Here is a 23,801-nt window from a genome sequence, read left to right as displayed (position 1 = left end):
GGGCATTTTTTAAGAATACAACTTGCTTCATTTTGTAAATAGAATGTGCCTCATTGCGTTTGTGTGATGTTGTCTCATGGTGAGATTCAATGTATGCATTCCCTGATAGAATAGTACATATGGACTGTCCCTTTCAGAACATCACAGTGGCACACAGTGTCTACCTGAGTCTCACTGGTAATGTTTATCTTGATCACCAAATCTAGGGATTTTTCCAATTTCTCCATCTTAAAGTTATATTTTTCTCATGCAAAAATTAAGCAATCTGTGAAAGGACAATTTAAGATGATGCAAATATCCTAATCTTCATTGAAACTAGGTTTAGCATTAATTAAATATTCTCGCCTGAACCAATCTTTGCTATAATGGAGCATAGTTTTATTTTCTATTTTAAATGTTTTAATTACATTTTCAAAAATGAAAGTCAGTTAAGTTTAAATTATCTTGAATTAAATTTTTAACAGTATACATTATACTTGGAATTTGTATTTTTCCACTTAGTTTTGATAGGTAATATTTAACATTTTAGAATAAAAATAACCTTTTGAAAAGAAATGAAAGTAACTACATTTTTCGTTTATAGATTTTGTGTAATTTGTATCTTTAATTATGCTTTCATTATATTTTGTTGCTGAATACCCAGATCAATTCTAATAAAACACGGATTATGTAAAAATCTTGACTAATATCAATAATTTTGTGTACATGTGGGAAATAAAAATAACATGAAATAAACATATAACTTGTGAATATTATTTTATTCCTAATCATACTGTTGTTGGCTTATCAATAGTATATACAGCTATGTATACTAATAATTAACCGCAGTCTTCTTTTTTTAAAAATAATCTGAATGTATATTATTTTTTAAAAAATGTTAGATTCATGGGGTAGATATGCATGTTTGCTACATGAGTACATTGCATGACGCTGAGGTTTGAGCTTCTAATGATCCCATCACTCAAGTAGTGAACATAATATCCAATAGCTAGTTGTTCACCCCTTGACTCCCTCCCTCTCAAGTCTTTAATAAACCTTAGTTCACACTTTTGGGTATTTTTTTAATGAAGGTATATTTGTCAAACTATGAGTATAAAATATATTTTATTTAGCAGATAATGACCTTTACTTATAACATTTAAATATTTAGACATGACATATGTGGGCTTTCATATGCACATTTATTTTGGGCCCTGCAAAATTTAGGGGTAGGCCTGGTGGTGAGGATGCCATCTCTCCAGAAAAACCCAGGTTGAGAGATAACCAGAATATTCTGGGTAGTGCAGATCACATTCACTGGGATTTTATTCAAAGCAAGAGAGAGGGTGTTTTTTCCTAAAGTAAATTATTTAAGTTATCACTCATTCAAAGTTAATATGTAGAGAGAAGATATTAAGAATTATAAGATATAAAGAAAAGATATAAAGATCAGAGCAGATCAGCATGATCATTTGCTAGAATCAAACATCTCCATCTTGGTGTTCAATGCATTTCATAAGAACTAACAAGGCAAGTTACCTCTCAGCACAAATGGATAAATATGTCTCAGTTGATTCTTAGTGCTTACATGTTGTCACTCATTTTAGCCCTGAAGTTTTGAGAATGCAAAAATATAACTTCCTGAATAACCCAGCACTTTCCTATTTTAAGAATGAAAAGCAAGAGTATAGTAAACATTTCTGCATAACAGAAGTCAGCAAAACATGTTAACTGTGTGTTATACTGCTGGAAAACCCAAAAGTCCTGCAAAATACATGCCTTTTAAATATGTTTCACCTCCCTGGCAATCCGGAGAGGACACCTAGAGAATTCTTGTGCCCAGGTACACAATAGGAGGCCAGAGATTTGTCTCTTTAATCACTTTGCGGTAGTAGCTTTCATCCTGTTCTTCCTTGATAACAGTAATCATAGCCAAAATATTTTACTTGGAGTTTCCTCAGCATCAAGTGTGTCATTTTCTGGCTCCAACTGAATCTTTAAAAATAATCACCCCATTTTTTCCCTTCAGGCTACAATCATTTTATTTTCTCTTGTACCTTTATAGAAGAGAGAGAAAAAAAAAGCAAATCACTCTTCCCAGAGGCAGAGGAAAAATAATTCCTTCAAGCCATTTTCTACATTCCTTCTTTCTCCAAGCTCACTTCCCTGGTAGTATAGGTTATTTTCTGTGTGGATAGCCCAGTCTGGTGTCTGACCTAAGGAGTAAAATTAGGTTCATGTTATTTCAACTGTGGAAAGTCCTAAATGTACTAAGATTTAATAAGGATGAGAAAACAAAAAATACATATTATGCATTTCTTCATGCAAAAAGGCAGCAAAAGTGCACTATTTGTTATTGCTACCACTTTAGCTCCATTTGTTCTACCTCCACTTTCACATTACTATCACTGCTGGGAAGCTTCTAAGAATCCCACTAAAGTATTAAAACAAATACCAAAAAACAAGAAAAAACAAATAAACAAATGAACCCTGCTTTGCTCTTGCCTACTACCTCCTGCTACTCTCTCTATACCTCGTGTGAAGAAGGTCTTTCCTATGTTTTTCCTATGTCACCATGTAATGCTAAAAAATTAATAGGCAGAAATAGGAGCAAAGTTGTTAGTTTATTGTTTTTAGTTTTATACCTAAATCGCAGTATTTTTTTCCTGAGCTTCACTAAGGCCTTAAAGGTAAATCAAATTTAACGCATCCATGCAATAGATTTATTACTCTTGGTTACTCTAATCTTCCTCGGTTAAAAATAACTCGGACAGCTCATTAATTAAAAGAATGATTTCCTTTTCATTGATTTTAAGAATCTCAGTAATACTCATTCTTTTAAGTTTGTGTTACTCTGACTTCAAGGGCCTACTACTTCATAAAACAAGGGGGCTTGATGTCCAGGTACATACACCAAAACAGGCAGAATTATTTTCTAAGATGTAGTCATGTGTTTTCCCATCATTTAACATTGTAGTACTTAGCATATCTTTTGACCTCCTGAAGAGAATTCTCCTACTTCCTTTTCTCCTGATACTGAAAGATTTTCATTAAGAACACATATTATTGGTATTAGTATTAGTCTAATTAGTAAAATGAACTACATTCAGAATAGAGAAATGGTCCTCAAATAATATCTCTGTGGTAATTTTTTTTGATATGCTAAAGGTGTTCTTTACAGATATTTCTGTGAGAAAGAATTCTTTCGTCCTAGCTTTTCATTTACATTTGCACAATGTTTGCTTCTATATAATATGAGTCATGACCGTGCTGACCTTTACTTGGCTAGTCCTGGTAAACAAAGAGTATAGCTTTATTCAAATAAACCATCACTGATATGGATTGGCCCTGAGGCCTCACCCAAATCTCATGTCCAGTTGAAATTCCTGTGTGTTGGGGAAGGGGATTGGATCATGGGGGCACATTTCCCTCTTGCTGCTCTCATGATAGTGAGTGAGTTTTCATGAGATCTGATGGTTTAAAGATTTTGGCACTTCTCTCTCTCTCTCTCTCTCTTTCTCTCTCTCTCTCCTGCTCCACCATTGTAAAGAGGTGCATGCTTCCCCTTTGCCTTCTGCCATGATTGTAAGCTTCCTGAGGCCTCTCAGTCATGCTTCCTGTTAAGCCTGCAGAACTGTGAGTCAATTAAACCTCTTTTCTTCATAAATTACCCAGTTTCCAGTAGCTCTTTATAGCAGTGTAAAAATGAACTGGTACAGAAAATTGGTACCAGGAGAGTGAGGCACTGCTGTGAAGATTTCTGAAAATGTGGAAATGACTTTGGATCTGGTTAACCAGCAGAGGGCAGGATAGTCTGGAGGGCTCAGCAAAAGGAAGATGTGGGAAAGTTTGGACCTTCCTAGAGACTTGTTGAATGGTTGTGACCAAAATGTGGATAGTGATATGGACAGTGAAGTCCAGGATGAGGGTATCTCAGGTGGAGATGAGAAACGTGATGGGAACTGAAGTAAATGTCACCCTTGCTGTGCTTTAGCAAAGAGACAGACAGTATTGTGCCCCTGTGGAACTTTGAACTTGAGAGAGATGATTTAGGGTATCTGGCAGAAGAAATTTCTAAGGAGCAAAGTGTTCAAGATGTGGTACAGTCATATGCATTCAAGAAAAGATGATAAGAAATTGAAACATGTTTGAAAGGGAAGCAGAGCATAAAAGCTTGAAAAATGTGCAGCCTAACCATGTGGTAGAAAAGAAAAACCCATTTCCTGGAAGAAATTCAAGCAGGCTTCAGAAATGTGCATTAGTAAAGAGAAGCTTGATGTTAATAGCACAGACAATGGAGAAAATGTTTCCAGAGTATTTCAGAAACCTTCATGGCAGTCCCTTCCATCACAGACCCAGAGGCCTAGGAGGGAAAAATGGTTAAGTCTGCCAGACCCAGGATCCAGTTATTCAGTGCAGCCTTGGGACATGGTGCCCTGCATCCCAGCTACTCCAGCTCTGGCCATGGTTCAAAGGGGCCAAGGTACAGCTCAGGCCACTGTTTCAGAGGGTGCAAGCACCAAACCTTGGTGGCTTGCCCATGGTGTTGGGCCTGTGGGTGCACAGAAGACAAGAGTTGAGGTTTGGGAACCTTTGCCTAGATTTCAGAAGATCTATAGAAATGTCTGGATGTCCAGGAAGAAGTCCACTGTAGGGGTGGAGCTCTCATGGAGAATCTCTACTGTGGCAGTGCAGAGGAGAAATGTGGGATTGGAACCCCCACACAGAGTCCCCACTGTGGCACTGCCAGTGCAGAGGGGAAATGTGGGATTGGAATCACCACACAGAGTCCCCACTGTGGCACTGCCTAGTGAAGCCATGAGAAGAGGGCCACCATTCTGCAGAACCCAGAATGCCAAATCCACCAGCAACTTCCACTTTGTGCCTGGAAAAGCTGCAGGCACTCAACACCAGCCCATGAAAGTGGTGGCTGTATTGTGCAGAGACACACGAGTGGATCTGCCCAAGGCCTTGGGAACCCACCTCTTGTGTCAGTGTGGACTGCCTGTGAGACATGGAGTCAAAGACTATTTTGGAGTTTCAAGATTTAATGACTGCTGTGCTTGGTTTTGAACTTCCATGGAAGTTGTAGCCCCTTTGTTTTGGCCAATTTCCCCCATTTGAAACAAGAGAATTTATCCAATGCCTGTATTCCCATTGTATCTAGGAAGTAACTAATTGAAAAAAAATTACAGGCTTATAGGTAGAAAGTACTAGCCTTGTCTCAGATGAGACTTTGGACTTGGACTTTTGAGTTAATGCTTGAATGAATTAAGACTAGTGGACTGTTGGGATGGCATGATTAGTTTTTAAATGTGAGAAGGACATCACATCTGGGAGGGGCCACAGGCAGAATGATATAGTTTGACTCAGTATCCCCACCCAAATCTCATGTTGAATTGTAATTCCCAATACTGGGAGAAGGACCTGGTATGAAGTGATTGGATTATTGAGGCAGATTTTACGCCCTCACTATTCCTATGTTAATGAGTGAGTTCTCATGAGACCTGGCAGTACACAAGTGTTTGGCACATCCCCTCTTCACTCTCTCTTTCCTTCTCCACTATTATGAAGATGTGCATGCTTCCCCTTCACCTTTCACCATGATTGTAAGTTTCCTGAGGCCTCCCAGTCATACTTTCTATTAAGCCTGCAGAACTGTGAGTCAACTAAACCTCTTTTCTTCATAAATTACCTAGTCTCAGGTAGTTCTTTAAAGCAGTGTGAGAATGGACTAATACAATCACAAAACCAGGCAGTGAGCCAGATTTGACCTGCAGGCCAAACTTTGCTTATCCCTGTGAGATACAGAACTCTTTACTGAATATTAGAGGGCATACAAATAAATATATAATATGTTTTTAAACATATACAGGCTGCTGACCAAACGTAAAGATAACTTATCATCTAAGACATTTTAAAATGAGATCTAAATGACATGAAGAATGTCATTGGTTAGAATGATTAATTGGACTAATTCAGGTTGTAGAAAATTTTGAACTGGGAAATAGTGAAAATATAATATTTTATTATTGTTTAGCAGCCATCACTATGCATATTTAATACTCAAAACATTTATGTTAGTAATTTTTTTAAAGTCATAAAATGTACAATTTTTATTATTGATGTATATGAGTTTTTAATCAACATTCATTTTAAAACAAATTTATATACTGTTTAAATGGACTATTCTCAATTTTGGACCATTCTTGGTAATCATGTTTCTGTCTGACAACTATGCTTATTTATTTATTTATTATTTATTCATTTATTTTCCTTGGCACTAAAATGTATGAAAATTTCAAAGTGGAATATTTTATACTTTATAATCTTGCAGCATCCCATTGTAACATTTACCAAAATCAAAGCAATTTTTTGTCCCACCCCCTGCTAAATTATTTGTGCTTTTACTGTAAGAAAATAGGCATTTTTTCAACAGAGTTTAGTGGTAGCACCTAAGTCACATATCCGAGGCCAAATAATTCAAGGAATTAAGGCAATTTTCAGAATAACCCATGAACTTTTGCCTCAATTACCTGTATTATCCAATATGATCACTTGAATTATCTGCAGTGGTACCTTTATCTCTTTGTTTCGACCAAGTGGTCTGACCTGAATATACTGGGTAAAAGTTAATAAGCAAAAACTATTTAAAAAATTACTAAAAGATAAATATCCAAATCATAGTATATTTTTAGTTGACCTTTGTCAGTTCTGTTGGGGACTACTGCAGTGTAAGATCATATAAATATATACAAGAGAATGACTGTGAGTGAAGACAAAGTTGGGCTTGAGTCTTATCCAATCTCAAAATATATATCTTTAAAAATCTTTTCATATTTGAAAAAGGAAGCATGAACAAGTGTATTACTAGTTCTTAACAAAATGAGTTTGCTCAAGTGTGTACTTTAATAAGAAACAGATTCGAGTTTCCATTTTCAGCAAAATAAAATTGTATTTATTTTGGAAAGATTATAAGTTTTATATCTCCAAAGGCAAAAAAATACACTTAAGTATGAAAGAGGAGTAAAAGTATATTGGAACATTGATATAAAATAAGTAATTTATCTCATTTTACACATTTATCTTTTCTTCATTTGTGGCTGTACCACAAGAAGTTTGAGGGAATCTACCTAACACATTCTGTAGTTGTGAACTTTTATGCCTTCAAAAGAAGAAAAGTAATTCATTAGAGAAACATAACACTCTGAAATAAATATGTGGAATAAACTTTTACATATCTGAAACACAACTTTTCTCTAAAGTTTTTTACCTTCTTGTTTTAGAATTTACATACTTTAATTATAGTGAATGTGAAGAAATCATTCATTTGCCAAATTACAGCTCCATATTTTTAATGAAAAAGAGCCTTAAGCAAAAGCTATCACTTGCAACTCAAAACTGAAGAAATATTTTAATCATACATGAACCAAAAGAGAGCATCATTATCACTTTCTGGCTATGGTTATTTTTAATGCTATAAAAAGCTTATTATTCAGTATACAATATATTTTCTTCAACACATCTACTCTAAACATCAAAACTTTATTCTATTTGCCAGAAGAAATATAAATGACATTCTCCAAAAAGGGAGTTTAACCAAATATTATTTTCTTGTATACAGTTTTCCTAAGGCTCAAGTTACCTCAAATTAGTGTAGACACAGCTATGGATAAATAACCTGAGATTGTTCTCATACAGTGTGACTACTGATTCAGCTAGGAGTCTGTCACCCTTGTGTATTGAATGAGATTGTTGCCTTTGAAAGTTGGTAAGAACACTTCTTCACCTTTATGTATTCTAGACGCTACCTTCATAGCTAATTGCATTTTTGTCAATAAACCACATTTAATTTGATTCATAGTTCTTCTCTTATTATCAAAATTATTCATAGATGTCAATGATAGTTGAAACCAGAGCCTGGGCGACAAAGTGAAACTGCCTCAAAAAAAAAAATTTTTCACCAAAATTCCTGACTGTACCTGTGACTCTAGTTATAACAATTTGTTTTCAGCATCTTCAAAATGGATTTATTAATCGTCTTTCTCTATGATATATAACATACACTCAAACAAGTATCTGCTTTAATGAATAATTGTAGAGTTCATGCTCATATTACCATTAAGCATTTCGACAAATACAACAGGGCCAGAAACTCAGGAGTCAATCATGAGTCCTGCTCCAAACACAAACCTATATATCTCTTTTCCAGGAATATTTATTATTACAATTTTACGATAATCGATTCGTTCCTTTTCCTTGTAGTTTTGCTATCTGTCTAGGCATCTCTGAACAACGTACCTTGCTTTGGTCTTTTTTAGAACTTTATATAAAACAGCATCAAAGGGTATAAAACATCTGTGTCTTGCTGTTTTTATTCAAAATTCATCTATATTTTTGTGTATAGCTGCAGTTTGTTATTTTCAATACTGTGTAGAACTTTATTTTAGACTATATTGTTATTGCTTTACCAACAAGTATTGAGAAAAGTTTGAATTACTTAATGTGGAGCTATTTTTAATTGTCCTGTGCCCAGGTACTTCATTTTCTAGGGTAAATTCCTAATAATGGAACTGTTAGGTCATGAAATATAAATATTCTACTTATTTAGAATGTGTAATTTATTTGCTTTTCTTTTTGTGGCTACAATAAAAGTAATAACATCCATCATAAGTTAAAAGTTTATTGATAGCTCAATCTTTCTCCTGATAATTACGTGGGCTAAAATACTGCTATTTATGTTATTGTTATTGGATATTTTAATCTATCTTGAGCTTTTAACACTAAAATGCACTAATTTTGTTTGTACAGTCATGTTTTGTTTAGATTTACCTGTATGTTCACCACTTTTTTCTTTCTTCTCAGACCTTCTATCCAGAAGCATTAGCTTTCTGCCAGAGTTCTACTGATTACATGATTTTTGCGTGAATGCGAATTCATGTAATTCTTATTATTGAAGATATTTTTGCTTGATTTCATGTTCTAGGACTCCAGTCCTCTGTCCTCTTTTGCTGCACATTGAAGATGACATTCCACTATCTGTTAGCTTGCAAGTGCTGCTGTTAAAGAGTCAGTTGTCAATTTACCTTGCATAACTTTGTGAATAATCTCTTCATTCTTTGGTTAATTTTAATAATGCCTTTCCTGTTTCGATGTTTTGAAATTTAACTAAGGTGTGTCTAGATGCAATAATTTTAAAAATTATTCTAAAAAGAATTTGTTAGGCCTCCTGAATTGGTATTTTTATTAGTACAGGAAAATTTAGCCATTATCTCTTGAAATATTAACTTTGCCTCATTGTCGCCCTGCTTTCTTCTTTAAATTCTGATTAAATGTACTGTAGACTTCTCTATATCTACCACGTGAAATTTCCACATCTAAACAAATCTAGTGATATATCACTGTGCTCCCCTTTAAAAAGTTTTATCTAAACCTGCTTCTAGTTTACTATTTGCCTGTTCTACTGTGTCTGATCTGATGACAATCCTTTCCGTTAAGTTTTTGCTTTTGGTTTTTGTATATTTAATGTCTAAATGTTCATTTTGGCTTTAAAAAATATATTAGGCTATGTTTAATAATTTTGGGTCTCTGAGATATTTTCAAGCTTATATATAATTCCTTAAACATTGTAAATGTGGTTGCTTTATAATCTGTCTCTGATAATTGCAGATATCTGAAGTTTGTCTGAGTCCATTTCTGCCTTCTGTTATTTTTGCTCATTTGGGCTTTTTTGGTCTGATTTCTTTTTATATTTGGCTAATTCCGTTGGGTACTTCTTACTGTTGTTAAAAATGTTTTTAACAGATTTTTGGAGGCCTAGAATAAAGGTATCTTTTGTTAGGAAGAATTTGTGTTTGCTTCTGCCAGTCCTATAGGCACTACCAAGTCAAAACCATCAAAAACCAAGATTGTGACTTAAGATTTCATGTACAATGCAGGTCATGTAAACCCAGGCTGTAAACTTATGCAAAACTCATGACTGATTCTCAGTTATCGGTGTTTTTCCTTTGCTTATTTTTCTTGCTCTTTCATTGACAAGGCAACCTTCTAAGTGGTGTCCTAGGAAGTACAGTATTTTGGATCACAGTCTACAGTGGGGAAAATTTTTATGAGACATATCACTTGAGGTGAGCTTTGGGTCTTTACTTTATCCTTCTTGTCTTCAGAAGCTTAAATTCCAAAGCCCAAGTTTGCCTAATTAGTAAATGCCACTATGGGAAAAGTTTCTTAGCTGCTCTGAGAGATTACTTGCCTCTCTGAATTGAAACTTTCCTTTAAATAGATTCCTCTTATTTGTTAGCCTACATATAGCTCATTTAAAGACAGTGTTTAAAAAATATTTTATCAAACATTTGTAGTTGTTTTCAACAGATGATGTTATGGATTGAATCATGTCCCCTCAAATATTATATTTAAAGTCCTGACCCTCAGTACCACAAAATGTGATCTTATTTGGAATTCTTTCTCTTTTTGGTATTAAGGAAGATAAAAATATTAGACAACCTAATAGAAAAACAAACAAAAGGCTTGAACAGATGATTCTCAAAAGAGAAAATCTAAATGGTCAAGAAATAGATAAAAATGCATTCAACTTCATTAGTTATCAAAGAATAGAAGATTAAATCCAAAATTTAATGCTGCCACATACTATTAGAATGGCTAAAATGAAATGCTTTGCAAATATCGAATGTTAATGAGAATGTGTAACAAATGAGACTCTTATGCTCTGATAGACACGTAACTCAGTACAGTCACTTTGAAAAACTGTTTCACACTGTCTACTGAAGCTGCACACATGCAAAGCTTTGATCTAGAAATTCTAATCTAGGTATATACCCTAAAGAAGTGTATATACATGTTTTCCAAAAGACATGTGCTAGAATGTCAAATTAACAGCTAATGGGTATGGGTTTTTTTTAAAGGGGAAACAGAAATATTCTAAAATTAGATTTGGATGATGGTTGCAGAATCCCACATTATACGCTTTAAGTGAGTAAATTGTATGGCATGTGAATTTTATCCCAATAAATTTGAAAGAGAGAGGAAGGAAGGAAGGAAGGAAGGAAGGACGGAGGTAATGGTCAAGAAACAGAAAGTGGAGTTCCAAACTTAGCATAGCTATCAATGAACCAGTATGCTTTGAAAATGTCTCTTAATCATCTTAGCTGCGATGGACCTAAGTTTTTTCATGTGGCAAATGAAGGTTTTATACTGTTATATCATTAGTCATTTTTGGTGAATAATCCTTTCTCTAATTAAAAGAAAAGCACTCTTAATTGTCATGATAAATCTTAATATATTTTTGATTTCTGATATTTTTGTATCATTAATGTCCTCTTAACTAATTTATTAAATTTCTTATGGTTTTCTGAAATTAGATAACACCTGCCAAGGAGACCAAAGCAAAATGGCTCAGAGCTCACTATATTAAGGGTTTCTTAGCTGATGTCTGTTTCATGAAATTCTTAGATTCTGGTATCATAGGTTCTGTGATGAAAGGTATTTGCATAAAATATTGAAGCTACCATACTCAAACAAATTTTTCTAAGAGTTATAATTCTTTCAACAATAAAAATGTATAAGTTCGATATTTATATCAAGATATAAATTTATATCAACAATAAAAATACATCAGTTCAATATTTATATCAAGATACACCTGGCATAAATATATTTTGGCAACATTTATACAGTTAAGACTGAAAAAGAAAGTACCAGTTATGAATGAACAAGGAAATATCCTGGTGTCTCTAGGCTTCTACTGGGACAGATGCTTCTATTGCCTCTGGTTGGTGTGCGAAATAAAGCACATCATTCAAAAACTGTACCATAATAATTCCCTTTCTTTGGATTGATTGAAGCAAAACCAGCTATACTTTTCTACTGTGTTATAGTTTCCCTCAGATAATTAAATGTGGCTGTCTTGCAGTAAACCAACACATCTGACAAACTTCTAAGGTCTCCAAGGACAGGTAACATTATATAAAATAAAATGCATACAAGGAATTTAATTATATACTTAAATAATTATATGCATTTATTGCTTGTCATTTGATATATTGTTTGTCATTTCACATAAATATCTAGAGAATTGCAATATTTACATAGAATAGGCTAGATGTAGGCAATTGGTTTATTATAGCTGCCCAATTTGGCCCCCAGATGGAATTTTGCATTTAATACACACTCCATTGTGTTTTGAGATTCCCCATTATTCTATCTGGACAGAGCTAATGAGATTATGCAAAAAGAAACATTAACTTTTCAAGTTACAATATTTATTTTCATTATATCATTTATTACTTTTAAAATTAGTATCAAGAGAGGACTGACTTTGGGGCAATATATAAAATTATTTGAAAGTATATTTGATTAGAACTTCATTTAGTCTAAAGCTTTGCCATATTAGTTATTTCTATTATTTTACAGACATAGGTTTATAATATACAATGCAAAAATAGAATTGTGCACCGTAAAGAAAATTCAACTAGGATTCGGATGACTTAATTTATTTTAGGCAACTAATTTAAATTTCTGTTTTTTTCTTACTTGAAAATGAAGTAAACTATACAAATCTCAAACTGCAAATAGCATAGATATACAGTTTGATGAATTTTCACAAACTGAACATAATCACGTACTCAACACACAGAATTTAAGAATGGGCCGTAACCAGATCTTAGAAGGTCTGCTTATATCTCCCTAGCGCTCCTTAAAGGGGGCTGCTAGTAATCTGGTTTCCAGCATAACCAATACCTTCAACCTGTGTTGTGTTCCCATTAAATTGGAGTAAAAGAGTATACTCTTTTTTATGTCTGGGTTTTATTGCTGTAATTTAGGTTTAAGACATTATTTCACATTATTGTTTTGCTATTAGGTTGTGTAATATTTAAATCTTTCTTAATATTAAAATAAAAGAAAAATTATATTTGATGTTCTTTATAGTTCCTTCAGTTTCTACCAGTCTCTCATCTATGATTTATCTTTGCTCCCCAAAGAAGTAGGCAGGTACATCTCTACTAGGTAAATACCAGTAGTGGCAATTAAATATCTCTAAATAATGATAGCATGTCCCCTTTAGGAAATAGTTCAAACTCCAGATACTGAACACTTTCAATTCCATTCAAGTTTAATTCAGTCAAATACTTTCGATTGGTCAGTTATTTGGGGCATTTTATATGTTGCACAACATCACTTGTTGACACACCAGCATTCAAGAAAAATTGTTTTATTTTATTTCAACTAGGCTAGATTTAGCTTGAATTTTACTTGGTTAGACTGTAGACAGTCTCAATCATCCCAGTCTACTTTCTTTGGTGCAAAAGTAACATTGTTCTTAAACAGAAGGAAAATTTTAGGAGGCTTTTAGAACTTAGTACTTACTGCTACTAAGCTCAGTAGTTACATTCCCATGATTGAATATACAAGCTCAGCTAAAAACATGCCACACACCCTAGCCACAACTTCCACCACAAATTCCACTTCACATATGTCACAGATTCTGCCATTTCCTAGTGAGGCCACTAATATCCATCATCTATATTTTCTCTTGCTCCGTCATCTCAAAGCATGTATCTCTTTCCTTCACTCTTTCCCTGCTACTCAACTTCTAATTTCAAGGTCCTCCCCACCGAGACCAAAAGATGCATCGTCTTTAGACAACTAATGTTTTGAAGATGGGCTACAAAATCACAGAAACAAGTAATAAAGGACTAGCTACTTTCTTGAGTTAGAATAGGAAACATAGAGAATTAAACACAGATAGCTCTCAATCTTTTAAGCAAATTAACATCTCAATAAATGCAACTACCATATATCTAAGACTCTTGTACTGAATTCACAACAGAGCTGAGGGAAATTATTTTTTATTGATTTACTTAAGGTAATTTTTACTGATTCACTTCTGTCCCTGGAGCAGAGTTTGAGAAAATCTCTGCATTCACTCAGAACCATTGTTCTACCACTCTGCTTGAGCAATTCACCTAATCACTTCATGTTTTTAAAACATTTTTTGAAAATGGTTAATGATTACAGTTCCTTTCTTATAGTTTTGTTGTTGTATATAATAAATGTAAACAATGCATGGACCAAAATTATCTAACATATCTCTCTTTCTACCTATCTTTAAATAAATAAAATGACATTTAAACATCTACTGATGAGAGGAAGTTTTCTCTGGGTCTCTTGCTTCCTTATATATCTTGACAAGTGTGCAAAAGCACAAGACTGATTTGTCTTTTGCCCAAGCCACTTAGTATTGTTTATGCAGCTGGCAATTTTGAGATCTGAAGAAATGCATTGCAGGAATGCATTACATAATTCTGAGCTAAACCAAATTTTTCTCTATAAAAAGAATAGGTTTGTTTACTACTTAGTATGAAGTGGTGGATTCCCTAAGTTATTCTCTTATGGCACATCCCACAGCACATGGAAGCTCTACCTGGCCTCCTGTGTCTCCGTGTGAGACGTGAGATGCAGAGACCCAGCTGAACAGTACCAATACTCTTGCCACTGCTTTTATTGAGAGTAATAGAATCCTTTATCTCTAACCAGGAGTCTCATGTCTTCTGTGAGCATCTGTGGAACTGTGACAGGCAAATTTATGAACTTGTGTAGATATTTTGGCTGGCAATCTGGTTCCGTTCCACACTGTCAAACTTATTAAGTAGGGTAAAGTCCTTGTCTGTGGCTTATAACAGACTACCTGAAACCAGGTAATTCATAAACAAACAAAATATATTTCTTATAATTCCATAAGCTGAGAAGTCCAAGGTCTAGGGTCCAAGTCTGGTGAGAGACTTCTTGCTGGTGTACACTCTTTGAAGAGTCCTAAGGTGGCACATGTTATCACAGGGAAAGGGAGCCTAGCATTCTAATATGCTAGATCAGGTTTCTCTTCCCCTTCTGGTAAAACTACTAGACCCACTCCCATGACAGCATGTTAACCTATTAACCCATTAAACCATTAATCAACAAATGAATAAATCCATCCGTGAATGGAGAGCCATCATGATTCAATCATCTTTTAAAGGCCCCACTTCTAAATACTGCCACATTGAAGATAGAGTTTCAATATGAGTTTTGGAAGGGACATTCCAACTTTGGGCTATACTATAGTTCTCCTGAGAAGAGAACTTAAGAGATGCTGAAATTTGAAGAAAGGAAGCGACCATAACTAAGAAATAATATATATTCACTCGATTTTAAAAAGATATATTTAACCCATTTTACTGGCAAAAAAGCTGATTCATTTTGTATTATCGTGCTCCTTTTCAATTTTATAGGAAAAAAGAAATGCATTTATTTACAGCTGACAGCAAAATAAATACTTATTTAAATTAGTAGAAGCTTTTCTTGCATGCATTGCTTTATAAGAAGCCACGAGTTTATTTTTGCTTTGAAATTTCTCTAAGCTATGGGAGGATGATACATTATGTCGGAATTTGCATGAGTGATTCTCTTAAACTTTCTAGTATCTTCTTGCCTATTGTTATGCACTTGCTTTAATCAGTTCAATTTAACAAGACAAGATACACAGTCTTTCCAACTAAGAAATTAGATTGAAGACAACCCATCTGATCTTCAGTGAAAAATTCAAGAAAGAAAAATAAGCTTATCTTTTCTTAAATTGTTTGCCATAAAGTGTAAATAATGGTAAATAAAACCAAACTTCACCTCCAGCAAATAAATCAATCCTTCTGAATCTTGTGTGTTTTCTTTTTATTTTACATTATAAATGGTGTTGGGTAGTATATCAGCTTATTAGGGCTACTATACAGTGTATCACAGGCTAGGTGAGTTAAACAACAGAAATGTATTTCCTCACAGTTCTGGATGCTGGAAGTCTGAGGTCAGGGTGTCCACAAGGTTGGTTTCTTCTGAGGCCTGTCTCCATGGCTTCCAGGTAGCTGGCTTTTTCCTGTGCCTTCACATGGTCTTCCCTCTGTACCTGTCTGTGTCATAATATCTTCTTAGAAAGGCATCAGTTGTATTGGTTTAACTTCCAAATGAATGACTTGATTTTAACTTAATTATTTCTTGAAAGACCCTGTCTCCAAATACAGGCACATTCTGAAGTGCTAGTGGTTAATGCTTCATTATATGAATTTTTGGAGGAAATAGTTCAGATCAGAACAGGCAGATTATCATAAAGTGTATAAAACACCTGGTCAAAAAAAGTGCAAATGGAATAATCATCATCATTGTCATTATTATCCAATACTTGTGGAAAGCATTAATGTAAAAATAATTACTTAGGATGAATCTTTTTATCTTGGTTAAAGACAGAATAAGAGGCTATGGTCTGAATGTTTGTGTCCCCACATCCCCAGATTCATATACTGAAACCTAACCTCCAAGGTGATGGTTAAGAAAAGGCATTTGGGAGGTTGATTAGGTCATGAGGGCTCTGCCTTCATGGATGGGACTAGAGTCTTTTTAAAACATGCTTGAGGGAGCATGTTTGCCACTTCCACCATGTGGGAACACAGCAAGAAGGTACGTCTTTGAAGAAGAGAGAGAGTCTTTACCAGACACCGAATCTGTGGTTGCCTTGATCTTGGATGACCCCAGTTCCCAGAACTGTGAGCAATAAATCTCTGTTGTTTATAAACTGCCTAGTCTAAGATATTTCGTTATAGCAGCCTAATCAGACTAAGACAGCATACACTATTCATATCAGATAAAAAAATGATAGAAATGTATTAATAAAATGTGTTATTGTACCTATTGACTAGTCATTTGTATTCAAGCAGTATGTTTGGATTGCAAGAGTCATCAAATATAATGACGATCAAATATAATCATCAAATATAAATGTTTGTTGCGCTTATGTCCCACGTGTTCACATGTGCATAATGCTTTGCAAGTGCAAACACATCTTGAAGCATTTACCATTAAAAAGAACTTCAAATAAAAACAATTGTACTTACAACTGTTTTGTATAGCACTTTGAGTGTTATATAATTATAATCCATACTTATCCCTATGAACATCTTTTATCTCTATTTCTAAATAGTATGCTTTCTTATGTCTCTACTTGTGATACATATTAGTAATAAAACTGATTTGGATCCTAAACTAGCATTAATTCTACTCTTCGTGATGTAAGACTCAATATATATCTTATTTCTTCCACAAAGTCGTATAGCACATATGTTTTCTATAAAATAAAAGTAAATAAATATATATATTTACTATATTCTATATCATATTTCATGTTTATCATAAAATGCATGTATTTTACTGATTATTATAGATTTATAAATTAATAAACATTATATCATATATACCTTCAAAATTTATACGTGCATTCATTCACTGTTTTAATGACTGTTTTGCAATCTGCTATTTTAGCATCGTATAAAATCTTATTTTGATTATTTTTTATTTCATGTGTTTGTTCATAAGCTTATGTTAGTTACAGGATCTATAAGGAAAGGGAAGATTTCTAATGCATGTTTATTTTCCTGGAATAGTGATACTCCTATCCTCATACAAGTCTCATTGTGAACTGAATGTTTGTGTTCCCCTAAAACGCAAACTACAACACCCAATGTGATAGTATTTGGAGTTTGGGCCTTTGATTATGGTTGGATGGGGTTATGAAGGTGGGGCCATCATAATGAAATTAGTACTCATGTAAGAAGAGACACCAGAAAGCTTGTGTGCACTATCTCTCTCTCTCTCTTTCCACACATAAACACAAACCACGTACACACAAACCACCAGCATATATGTAAAGAGGAAGACATGGAAGCATACAGTGAGTTGTGTGCCAAAATAAGAGGCCTTAGAATAAAACCTGCCTTACCAGCAGCTTTATTTTCTACTTTCTAGCCTCCAGAATTGTGAGAAATAAATTTCTATTGCTTAAGTTACCCCATCTGTAGTATTTTGCTATGGCAGCCTATGCTGAATAAAACATGTCTATTTTGATTATTTTTTGTTTTGTGTGTTTGTTTTGGTTTAGAGTCTCCATAACAGGAAGAATCATTTCTAACACTTCTTTATCATCCTGGAATAGTGGTGTTCTTATCTTTACATAACTGAATCAAATCTTGGAGTGCTCACTACCAGAAGTCAAATTAGCAGCAACAGAATTGTTTGAGATTTCATTTAGTGAAGAACGATTTGCATGATCAGTATGCCCTATGAGCAATTTTATCCAAGAGATAAATAGTTTTGAGCAAGGGATCAATTAGTATAATGGTTTTTAGATATTGAGCCTCATAGACGAGATTTGTCATATCCAATTGCACATTTATTCAAGTTGTCTCATCATTCATTTGGTAAACAAGCCATTACCAAACAAATGACTTGTTTGGTGATTTTTAAGAGAAATGTCATGGTTAGGGTGAAAGACTTCATTTCACTGATCTTGTCACTGGCTCTGTGGAATGGCTTGAATACTAAATACCATGTGCACCTGAGGGATTCGGCCTCCAGGCAAATGACCCCATTGAAAAGCAAAGGCTTCTTTCTGTAGACTACATCCATACTGGGCTAAGCATATTTGTGACCCCCTCTGGAGTGGCTTTTTAAATAGCCTGCTTTTGAATATATTCTACTAGCCACTTGGCTATTATCCAAATGTTGCTTTCCTTTTTTGCTTGGGGGTCTGTTTTACATTTTTATCTTTAATTTTCTTCTATTTCTTTTATTGATACATAATATTTCACATATGTGTGGGGTATCTGTATTTTTACATGCATAGAATACATAAAGATCAAGTCAGGGTATTTAGTGTATCCATCAACTTGAGTATTTATCATTTCTATGTGTTAGTAACATTTCAAATCCTCTCATCTAGCTGCTTTGAAATATACAATTTATTATTGCTAACTATAGTCACTCTAGTCTGCTATTGAACACTATTATTTATTTCCTCTATCTACCTATAGGTTTGTACCTATACATCAACATTTTTAATTTCTCCCTCCCACCCACACACCTTTCAAACCTATGGCTATTTATCATGCTATCATCGTTTGTTTTCAATGATCATGATTTGAATTTTCCCTGAGTTTTAGTTAGTTTGTCTTGATTTCCCTTGTAGCATATTTAGACACACTTAAATCTATTAAATACTTTTAATCTCTGTTTCCCCATTCAGCTTCATGTTTTTGTATAGAGAAGATTCTCTTAAAAAAAATAGCTTCCAGACTCTCTTGGGCTTGTGGTATAGAACATGGTGTCATTGTTTCTTGCCTAAAATAAACAAATAAACAACAATAAAACTTAGGTATGAAACCTGGATTTCATGAACGTTACTTTCTTCTCTGTAACTAACCAATCCAGTGTCACAATGGGACCAGGCAGAGAGGGTAATACTGAAGCCTGTGGCAAGCCATATGACTCTAAATTTGATCTCAACATACTTTCCCCTTGTGAGGCTGAATGCTGTGCAGACTTCAGGAAAGTAAATCCAGTGCTGTATACCTAGACTAGGAATCAATAATTTAATATAACACATGCTGAACCCTGCCCGCTTGTACAGAAGTAGCAAATATTGTGCGTGCACTTGTATAATAAAAAGTCAAGCTGAAACAGTGCACACTTGGGCACCCAGCTGCTAAACACCTGCAATTCTGTTACTTTGCTTAGGCCGGAAATTACATTTGAATGTACGAAGTCCAGAAACTTTGTAGTTCAAGGTAAAATTGGAGTATTTTTGCACCCAGATCAAGCACAAAGCCATTTTGCTTGGATCATGAACCAGGCCAATGAATTGACTGAGAGACATTGTTTGTTGAAAGTCTGGTGTGTGTAGATCTACTTCTGAACAGTAAGTTTTTTGAGGATTTTTAAAATGTCTATTTTGTTTACCACAGCATCCTCAATACCTACCTGGCACATATAAACACTACTGAACAAATATAATTAAAAGCACATTTTGAGTACTGTAGCAGTTTCTAATGCTCATTGATATCTGTTTGTTCACTACTTCTGGCAACAGAGAAAGATTTAACTAACCATGTCCTTTCTCAATTAGACAAGACTATGTTACTAGATATAGGCTGTGAAATGTGAGCAAAAGCAATGAGCATCATTTATGGACCTAAACATTGAAAATGTGGGTACTGTACTCTCAATATTCTCTTTTTCCCGGCTGTAGTCATCCTAGAACTGTGTGTTGGGAAAGCGCTGTCATAAAATGAGGAATTTTGTGTCTCTGAATCACTCCAGATAGGAGACTTCCTCTTCCTAGTTGGTCTATCCACATATGATTTGATGCAAGCTTTTGTTTGTTTAGTCACTGAGATTTGGACTTTATTTTGTTAGCATCCTATCATGCTGATATAGAACACTGATTTTGTGCTTGCTAATTTTATCTCTAACAGAAAATGATAAATCTAAATTATAAGACTTTTAATTCCTCATTTTTTTGTTTATTATTGGTATATATGCATCAGCTTTATGAAATCCAGGAGAAAGCCAGCTCTTATTTAATTTGTGAACTGATTCAATTCATTCCCTATAAAGTCTTAACTGTATACTCAAATTTTTCTTTGCTTGTAAAATTACTATTGATTATGTGGTGAACAAATCTTTCTAAAAGGCTGTGAGACTTAATCTTGTGAAAACAGAATTTCATTTCAAGAAGAAATTAATGATAAATATAACAAAGACCATAGATGAGAATAAATAACATGTAAATAATAAGTAATAATTACTTGGTCCAGGAAAATAACTTAGCCCAATTAAATATACCTCACTGAAAGTGTTTTTTTACTTCTGTAATGGGAAGCACTTCTGGATTTTCAACTAGGAAATAATTCACACTTTACTAAGCCTTCGCAATGCTGTCCTTTTTGCACAGCATGCATTTTCATTGCCTTCTGAAGTATAGTAGTAAAGTCATGCTGTCCCTAATGCATGTAATAATAGAAAAATGCTGATTTAAAATAAAAGGATAATTTTGGTGAGCGAGAGTTCAATTATATAAAATTGTTTTTACATTTGACCTAGAGTGTTGGCTCTAAAAATAAAATAAAACATCTCCACTCCTCCTGTGAAAATAAGAGAGGTGAAATGGCTAGTAAAACTAGGCAAGAACACAGTACATATGATGGATGTGGTTTGTTTTGTTTTATTTTTAGTGGCCAGGACCTTGGACGCATGAAACAGAAAGGAAACGCGAAATAAACATCTATAAATATGTTTCATAGAATTTAGACATGAAATAAAGGGATCTAACTATTTCCCTACCAAATAGTCAAAAGCAATTTACAAGTGATGGGAAGCTTTCAGCATACAGTTAAAACCTTACAGGAAATTTATTAAATCAATTTCACAAAACAAATGAAGTATAGTCAGCATTTTACATAGACTATTTTAATTCTTACAGTAATCTTGTGACTTAGATACTATTTCTGCTTTGCAGTTGAGAAAATTGGCTAAGTTTCCTAAGCTTACTCAGATAATAAAGATGGAACTTGAATTTAAAACTTTGTATATCTGATTGCAAGGCTCATAATATTCCCACTCTAACTCATTGCTTTCCTTAGCAGATATCTATGTTAATGCTTTAAGAGAGGAAAATGGTAGCCCAATTAAGTTATAGATAAAAGGAGAGATTAGCTATTATGGCTCTTACTCCAAGACTTTTTCTGCTAAACCAAGGCTCTGTTTGTGATGTTAGACTGAGTATGAGGTTTAAGAAAGAAAATGAGATCTTTAGTAAGAGATATCTAGGTGCAGTGTGGCCTGCTATAAAGAATATACATGCCGGGCATGGTGGCTGACGCCTGTAATCCCAGCACTTTGGGAGGCCAAGGAGGGAGGATCACCTGAAGTCAGGAGTTTGAGGCCAGCCTGGCCAACATGGTGAAACTCCATCTCTACTAAAAACACAAAAATTAGCTGGGCATGGTGGTGCACGCCTGTAATCCCAGCTACTTGGGGGGCTGAGGCAAGAGAATCGCTTGAACTCAGGAGGCAGAGATTGCAGTGAGGCAACATCGCACCATTGCACTTCAGGTTGGGTGACAGAGTGAGATTCTATCTCCTCCCACCCCCAAAAAAAGTATATAGGTGTTACAGATCCGTGAACCTCAGTTTAGTGTTCATTTCTATAAAATGGAAAATAACACCTGTCCTGCAGGATTTATATGTGATAATGTATAAATACTCTTGAAAATTTCTGCCCCAGGTTAAGTGATTAATATGTGGTAGTTATTTTCTTTCTTTTTTTTAATTTACACATGATATAAATTTATTTTGCACAGTTTTGAAGCCTGGGACATCCAAAATCAAGACACAAGCAGGTTTAGTGTCTGGTGAGAGTTGCTTGTTCTGCTTCCAAGATGGTGCCGTGGTACTGTATTCTCAGGAGGGCACAGATGCTGTGTTCTCACATGGCAGAAGAAAAGGAAGGGTAAGAGAAACTAAGCTAGTTCCCTCCAGTCCTTTTATAAGATGCTAATCCATTTATGAGGGCAAAGCCCTCAGGACTTAATCACTTCCCCAAAGGCTCATCTCTTAATACCACCACAATGGGGTTTAAGTTTCAGCACATGAATTTTGAGAGACTTTAGCAGACCCCAGCAACCATCTTAACCATTTTTAACTATACAATTCAGTAGTATTAAATACATTCAAAATGTTGTGCAACCATTAGTAGTTATTATTTTCATATCTTTTTGCACACTGCTACCTGGACTGAATGAATGCAACCAAGACTGCATTTCCATGCACATAGGAAGTGGCAGTAACCAGGATAAAGTTAATAGGGGTCACATGAGTTGGATGACAGCAAGGTAGAAGACAGTAGAAGGGGCTTCATATTGCTACAAAAAAACAGGTCAGGCTGTAATATTCAAAAACATAACAATGTCAGGTAAGACATTAAAGGCTGAAAATTTTACTAAACTTGGCTATGGTCACTGCGTGGTTATGATACCTACCTCCCAACATAGAAAAGAATACAGAGGAGACCACCGCCATCCAGGATGAGATGACATAATTCTGATTCTTGCTTATTTTTAATTAGCTGTCCATGGAAATGGCTTAGGAGCCACGTGATGGATACAATTATCTCATTTGGTACACACATGCTACTTTTCACAGGTCACTTACTTTTTATAGTAGTAGTGTGTGTTGCTATGGCAAGTACGCCCACAGCATCATCCCAAATGTTATGGTTGCAATTTTATAATGTATGAATTCCCTTCATAAGCCTCCTAAGTTTTCATGGGGTGGTCTGAGAAAAATCAAAATCCTGTTCTAGCTACTAAGCTAATGTCTCAGCTCCAAATCCACCTTTCTAGACCAGTGCAGCTGGGGCTGAAATTCTGAAAACCACATACTCTTTGCCCAATGCTCCTTTAGGCTCTACCAAAAGAGAATGCTAGAGATAGACTAAAGAGCTGGAAAAAGGACTTGTTCTTTCTTGCATGTTTATTTGATTTCCTTTTCCTCTTAGCATTGCCCCAGTCACACTCTTTCTTCGTTTGGCAGTGGCAGTTTGTTTTAGAGTCAGAAGGTTGTCTAGACTGAATTTTTCCCATCATTTGCAGGACCAATTCATCCAACATCCCTTAGAGACACCAGCATCAGCTGTCTGCTTACCCATCCTGCAGTGGAGGTTTGAATCCCGGCTTCCAGTCTCTTTCTCTGACTCAGAGACATCATGGCCAGCTGAACACCACGCCCTACTCTGAGGTCTGAGTTTCACTCCAGGAGGCCACTCCTCCAAAATTTCCAAATTTAGTGATCTCAACTTCTCATTGTTTTTTCAACTGCATGGGGTGTTTCCTGTAACTGTTTCCTGCCATTTCTGCCTCCATGATGCCTTATGTACAGAAAAGATTTAACATAGC

At 34.8% G+C, this 23,801-nt stretch overlaps 1 long non-coding RNA gene across 2 annotated transcripts in view; it reads right to left on the bottom strand.

Moving 5' to 3' along the window:
* LOC129035487 (uncharacterized) overlaps positions 1-23,608 on the bottom strand; it is a 116,489-nt gene extending 92,881 nt beyond the window's left edge. For both annotated transcript variants that reach the window (XR_010125984.1, XR_008502202.1), the window contains exons 1-2: positions 23,551-23,608; positions 15,806-15,932 (exon numbers count right to left, since the gene is read on the bottom strand). This is a non-coding gene — a long non-coding RNA (uncharacterized LOC129035487). The remainder of the gene's footprint in view (positions 1-15,805; positions 15,933-23,550) is intronic.
* Between the last annotated feature and the right edge of the window lie 193 nt (positions 23,609-23,801).

This window comes from Pongo pygmaeus, chromosome 3 (assembly GCF_028885625.2).
Source record: "Pongo pygmaeus isolate AG05252 chromosome 3, NHGRI_mPonPyg2-v2.0_pri, whole genome shotgun sequence".
NCBI lineage: Eukaryota > Metazoa > Chordata > Mammalia > Primates > Hominidae > Pongo > Pongo pygmaeus.
Note: the sequence above shows the minus strand (reverse complement) of the source record. Positions and strands in the feature narration are given on the sequence as shown.